This window comes from Kogia breviceps, chromosome 3 (assembly GCF_026419965.1).
Source record: "Kogia breviceps isolate mKogBre1 chromosome 3, mKogBre1 haplotype 1, whole genome shotgun sequence".
Taxonomy (NCBI): domain Eukaryota; kingdom Metazoa; phylum Chordata; class Mammalia; order Artiodactyla; family Physeteridae; genus Kogia; species Kogia breviceps.
The window spans coordinates 30,928,944-30,935,236 of record NC_081312.1 but is presented as its reverse complement, the minus strand read 5'-3'; the positions used below and the strand labels follow the sequence as shown (position 1 = coordinate 30,935,236).

The window sequence follows — 6,293 nt, the reverse complement described above, 5'->3', positions numbered from 1 at the left end:
AGGAATCCAGGGCTTTGCCGTCGTCATAGCAACTAGGAGTTCCGCGGTCCCCCACCTTCCTCTAATTCCACTTCCCCCGCCGTCTGGGCTGAGCTGCCTCTTCTCTCGCGAGATTTGAGCGCAGAGCTGAGCTGCACAGCAGTGATCTCACCCGAGAGTTGGGGAGGGAGTGAAGCAGGGGAAGGAATGGGGCGGGGAGGGGAAGGGCGAGGGAGGCGCTGCCACCGCCGGCAACTTTGTGAGCGAGTTCACTGTGTGCGTGAGCGAGTGAGCGAAAAGTCAGAGCGGCGCTGAGTCTCCGGGAGGAGGGTCCCCGGGGAGGGCCAGGTCTGGGCTTCAGAGGCTGCCCCCCCCAGCCACTCCACCCTCTCCTGCCTCCCTCCCCATTTCCTCCTCCCACCAATCCTCCCGGGCCTTCCCGCCCCCTCCGCAGTTACCTGTCCCCTCCCCCACTCGGCACGCACCTCCCCTTTCCCCGGCGTCCACCTCGGATTTTGGCCCCCGGCCGCTCAGCCACCCTGCGTTCGCTTCCCGCGCCGGCCGCCCCCTCAGCTTTTTCTCTTGGAGGCAGGCGGGTGGGATGGGGAGCGCTGAGCTTCGGAGGCGGCGCGAGTGGGGACCCGAGCGCCCAGACAATAGTTGATGCCCGGGGACGGGGGCACCTCCGCCCCCACTCTGCCGGGAGCGTGGCCCCAGCCGGCTGCTCTCCAGCCTGCATTCCGCGCCCCCTTCGGAGCCAGGCTCGGGAGTTGGGCTGATTCCGCCCCCGGGTCCCCCTCCGCTCGGCGCCCGCCCCTGCCTCGCCGCCTGCCGTTCTCCGCAGAGCAGGCGGCGAGTGAGCGCGCGCCGACCGTCTGTAAGGTTTCTCTTTTACCCCAGGGAGAGCGCGCGGCGGACGCGCCCCGGACGTGCGGCGGCACCGGGAGGCCGGGCCGAGCGGTAAGTGGCTCCCGCGCCCCGGGTCCGGGCAGGGGAGCGGGGGTGCAAGACTGTTGACAGCCCGCACCCCATTTCTGGCCGGGGCGCAGGTCCAGGGCACGGAGCAGGACGCCGAGAGGCCGGTCAAAGTTTTATTTCCGATTTGGTGGCGTGCTGATAGCGCAGCCCGGCGGGGGGCGAGTCCGAGCTGCACTGCGCCCGGCGCGCGCGCGCGCGCGCACCTCGGAATCCGAATCTGCACAACTCTCAGCCAGGCGTCTGTTCGAGAGGCCAGGAGACCCGCGACCCCTTGGGGTGGCTGCGCCCACCAGGCTGCTCTCGTCTGCACCGAGAGACTCTTCCAGTTCAGTCACCTGGGTGAGCGCTTTGCAGGCTATGCCGGAGGGACAGGCCGAGAGGTTTGATCGTGAGAAAGGGGTAAGAGCAGCTCGTTGCCCTCGGGTGGTTCGTTTCTCTCCCGGGGTCTGGGGGGGAGTGAAAGCCGGAGCAGCTCTAACCTGCTTTTCTTGGAGTAAGTAAACCACAAGAGGGCTGGGGAGGCGAGAAGGTACTGCAAAAAAAGAAGTTTTTCTCCTTCGCCCCGTCTGTTTCCAACTTCTATCCTGACCTTAAAGGGTATTTGCCAAGCTCCCTGTCGTTCCACTGCATTTCTGGTGGACAAGTAATCTTGTTGGACAGGTTGAAATTTCATCGGGTTCACCGTTTGGAAAACATATAGGCAAGGGAAATGGCTCACTTTCAAGGAAGATGTTTGAGTTGTTGATGCTTGTTTTGAAGAAAAGCATTTGGGGACTGATGGATCCTAGACTGAATTTACTTTACAGATTTTATTTATCATGACGGGTATTTTAGAGGCAGCACTTACTGAAATTCTTACTACCTGCTAAACGATTGCATTTCTAAACTGGGAGCCAGTGACGCGATGCAAATTTTAGAGTAAAGGTGTTGACTTTAATCAGGTTCCAGGTTTATCTGGATGGACTGGGGTTGGCGTTTCCACGGTAAAGCAAACCTTTCATGTTGAAACTCTGACTCAGACTCTTAAAGACATTGTTTTTATACTGGTACTCTGTGGGAGTTAAGTGTCAGCTTTCTCTCGTTTTCTCATATGGAATATTCATCCAAGGCAAAGATTCTCTGACTTAATCTTTTGGAAAAGTACAAGATGAAGTCCTATACAATCATTCTCTGCACTCAGTTTAGTAACAGTATTAATTTTCTCTAAAATCCTGATTTAATGACCTTCACTTTCCCCCTTTTCAGTTTTTGAAAGCTACAATTAAGCCACCTTTACCAAGATGAAAGAAAAGCCGATGGAAATAATATAGAACAGTAGAAACAGCAGTAGTCTCAAATAAAAGGTTTTCATAAAGAAGTTTATGGTCACTGAAGTGTCCGACTATTAGATAACATGCCAGTTATTAACGAGAATATTAATATTAAAACATACTTTTCCTATGGAATAAATTACTTATACTCAGGCATTAGCAATTAACAGTGCATTCAGAATGATTTGGGTAATGACTTGCACGTAAATGGTTAGGGGCAAAATGAGAGATTTTGCCAGGTGAATGGTATTATGTGGCTGACAACTTATTTTCTTATCTCTTTATGCTTAAGTAAAGGAGTCCTGAAGTTGACTGTATCATTAGATTTCTCTAGTTGACGGAGAGAACAAGTCTGGCAAGTGGCTCAAGACAGTCAGTAGGTGTTGCTGTTAGCTTCTCTGCGGTTCCTGGTACAGCTGCTCGAGTTTGAAATTGCAGTTCTGGTGCAGTGAACTTTTCAGAGCTGAAGTGTCAGTATTAGTTGTGAGTTCATCATAGGATCCTGTGACAAGGTTGACTTGAACTCCTGGTAATAATTGCAATAATAATTGCAAAGCAGCTCACTGAAATTTTATATTAAGAATCTTTTAACTCTACCCTTTCGCTGTTGTTTCCTGACTTTCTTAGTTACTTTGCTTTTGCGTTGAATTAGGTGTGTAATTTTGGTGTAGGTCTCTCCACCCCCACCCGCCAGCCACATCTTGATTTTTTTTAACAACTTTAAAAATACACCTTCTAGTAACTTTATTTTTTAAAATTTATTTATTTATTTATTGGCTGCATTGGGTCTCCGTTGCTGTACGCTGGCTTCCTCCACTTGCAGTGAGCGGGGGCTACTCATTGTTGTGGTGCGCGGGCTTCTCATTGTGGTGGCTTCTCTCGTTGAGGAGCACGGGCTCTAGGTGTGCCGGCTTCAGTAGTTGTGGCTCGCGGGCTCTAGAGCGCAGGCTCAGTAGTTGTGGCACTCGCGCTTTGTTGCTCCGCGGCATGTGGGATCTTCCCGGACCAGGGCTCGAACCCGTGTCCCCAGCATTGGCAAGTGGATTCTTAATCACTGTGCCACCAGGGAAGACCCTCTAGTAACTTTATTGAAGTCATGATTTTGCTTGAGATGAGCGATTCTGTAAACTTTGGAGGATCTTGGTTGACTATGAGTTGGCACGTGTGTCCATTCTATCTTACTTTTGCAGTTCGAGTTTTTCAATCGATGGCTGTTTTCTGTCTCTTTGAGCTGTGAAACAGAAGCATGAGAAGAGGCAGAGGAGTGTAAGAGTATGGATTCTTTGACTCTTTCCAGTTTAGGGGAAAGTATGTAGTGATTGATGATAACATGGTTATGTGCTTCTACTGGTCCTCACTGCCCTGCTGTCATTCCTGTTGGTCCACTTCAGTGTGCATATGAAGTGTGCCTAGCCTGAAGATTTTCAGGTGATGTGGCAGATTTGAGCCTTTTGATCCACTGACCAAACTGGGCTTTCTCTAAGGAACACAAATAGACTCATCCCCTACATGTAGAGCTAGTGCTCTGATATAGAATGCGTCTTTCTTCCTTTGGACTCAGATCGCAGAAGTTCATATCTCAAATTCAGAAAAAAAATTTTCCTTCATAATGTCACCATATTCCTAATCTTTTGAGATTTTTATTAAGTCAAAAGGTAGTTATTGAGTGCCTCTGTCTGGGAGGCATGCTGTTGAGTTCTGTGATTCCAGTGGTGGGTAAAAGTGTGTTCCTTGCCTCAAGGAACATACAGTGCAATGGGGCCATTTGTAGTGACCTTCCCTGGTTTGGTGTTCTGATACGCTGAAGCCCCCATAAAAAGTTTTGCAGAGCAGGCAATTATTTCTGAGTTGTAACTTATTTAAATTATTTTTTTAAATTTATAATAAATTTATTTATTTATTTTTGGCTGCATTGGGTCTTTGCTGCGTGCGGGTGTTCTCTAGTTGCGGCAAGCGGGGGGCCACTCTTCGTTGTGGTGCGTGGGCTTCTCATTGGGGTGGCTCCTCTTGTTGAGCACGGGTTCTAGGCGTACAAGCTTCAGTAGTTGTAGCCTGTGGGCTAAGTAGTTGTGGCTTGTGGGCTCAGTAGTTGTGGCTCGTGGACCTTAGAACGCAGGCTCAGTAGTTAATGGCGCATGGGCTTAGTTGCTCCGTGGCCTGTGGGATATTCCTGGACTAGGGCTCGAACCTCTGTCCCTTCATTGGCAGGCGGATTCTTAACCACTGCGCCACCAGGGAAGTCCTAAATTAATTTTTTAAATAAGGGGGCCCAGTATTTGTCCTCAGAAGGCCTGGGTTTCAAATTTTCCAGCTATGGGATCTTAAAAAGTAATTGAACCTCTTCCTGAACTTTCTGAAACAGTGTCTTTTTTTTGCAGCAATGGGCACAATGCTTGCTTCACTGCTTTGCTGCAAAAATTATTGAGAATATATGTATGAAAGTAATTTGTAAACCATAGTCTTATTTGCAATTGCATTTTCTTGCTTCCTGATGAACAGATTCTTAGATGTTGGGTTTAGAAGGGATTTTGAGTATAAATCATTTGACCCTTCTTCCCCATTTTTACAGATGAGGAAACTGAAGCCCAGAAAGTTGAAGTGATTTTTTTAAAGGGTGTGGAAGAACTAGTCAGTGATCATGCAGTGATTGGAAGGCAGGTTTTCAGATTTAACTGTACTCTTTTGCTTCCTGTTTTTTTTTTTTCCCCCTACCTTAGAGTCTATTATGTTAAAATTTATTTACTACTTTCTCCCCCCACTCAAGTGTTCAGTATTTATTATATGTCTAAAATGAGAAGAAGAAAAACTTAATGAAACAAAATGTACATGAAGGTTGAAAAGCCAGGAAAACCACACGGATGTAGTGTTTGGTAACTCAGGTTTAGAGTTACTCAAATTACAAAGTTATGGCGAAAGAAATTATGAGTTAAAGTATTTACATGGTAGAGTCTGTAGGGTTTTTTTTTTTTTTTTAAAGGAATCTTTGTTAACTCAGAGCAGAATATACTTATATGCTCTTTAGAGAAGCCAGACTTAATTTGTTGTAGTTGACCATCTTTTTTTTTCTCTTCTTAAACTCATTTTTCATTTGTAAAAGGAAGTGGTGTGCCTCCCTTATTTTTGGAACAGTGGCTACATGTACGGGTTACTGGGGGCAGGGGTAGGGGCTAGGGAGGATGTGTTAGGTGGAGGTATAATTGCACATTAAACAGGACAGTGTTGTAGGAGCTTCCTGTTAAAAACGTGAGTGATTTCTATAGCACCACCCAACTTCGGCTGGAGTAATCTGAGCCAGGAGAGAGAAACATCCCTGTCACTTGGGTGACTGCCCTTTAGATGAGGGACTCTCCCTTTCCCGAGGAGGGTAAAGCATTATGTTATTCCTTCAGCACTCACAAAAGTTTGTGTCTGTTCCACATACAGTGCTATTTAAAATCGGGGTTTTCCACTATCACTTTAGATTGACAGTCCAACCTTATATCCAGTGCGCTTTTACTGGTTTGGTGTGGGAAATAAATTGGCCTCATTGGGTTTTTGTTTTTAGTTTTTTGCTGTGCTTAGCTAATAAAGAAAAAAAAAAGCAAAGCAGAGCCCACACTCTTCGATGGCACTTTGTTTTCCAAAGGTTTAATACAAATTAAGTTACTTATTCTCAGATGATAGCTCATTTTTTCTTTCGGTGGGTTTCTGATGAGCTGTGGAGCGAGTCATAGAAACGTGGGAAAGAGCCCCTTTTCTTTGGATCTCTTAAAGGCAGGTGATTTGAGTAAGGGTTAGAATAGCACAAGTGTGATTGGGTTTGTGATCAAGTGGGTAAGAAAATCCATTGGGTGTATCTTTCGAGGGTAAGGACTGGTCCACATCCATTTTCTCCTTTTATTCTGGCCTGGGAGGAGTGAGGTAACCCCAGTTGCAAAGGTAACATGAAAGCTTTTCTTGAAAATCTAGAGAGATGACATCACAGTGACACAGAGGAATGTTAGGGGCTTCTTTCATTGGACGTTAGTCGACAGTAGTGCATTGGGG

General features: G+C 47.3%; 1 protein-coding gene across 15 annotated transcripts in view; it reads left to right on the top strand.

Annotated features, from left to right (window-relative positions):
• Positions 1–239: 239 nt before the first annotated feature.
• The window catches only part of SIPA1L1 (signal induced proliferation associated 1 like 1), a 389,114-nt gene continuing 383,060 nt past the window's right edge, over positions 240–6,293 (top strand). For 8 of the 15 annotated variants that reach the window (XM_067028236.1, XM_067028235.1, XM_067028232.1 and 5 more), the window contains exon 1: positions 463–1,356. The gene's annotated coding sequence lies outside the window, so the exon portion shown is untranslated. Of the gene's footprint in view, positions 328–462; positions 1,357–6,293 lie in introns of those variants that run through there. The other 7 variants (XM_067028226.1, XM_067028219.1, XM_067028218.1 and 4 more) reach the window with 6 other exon arrangements.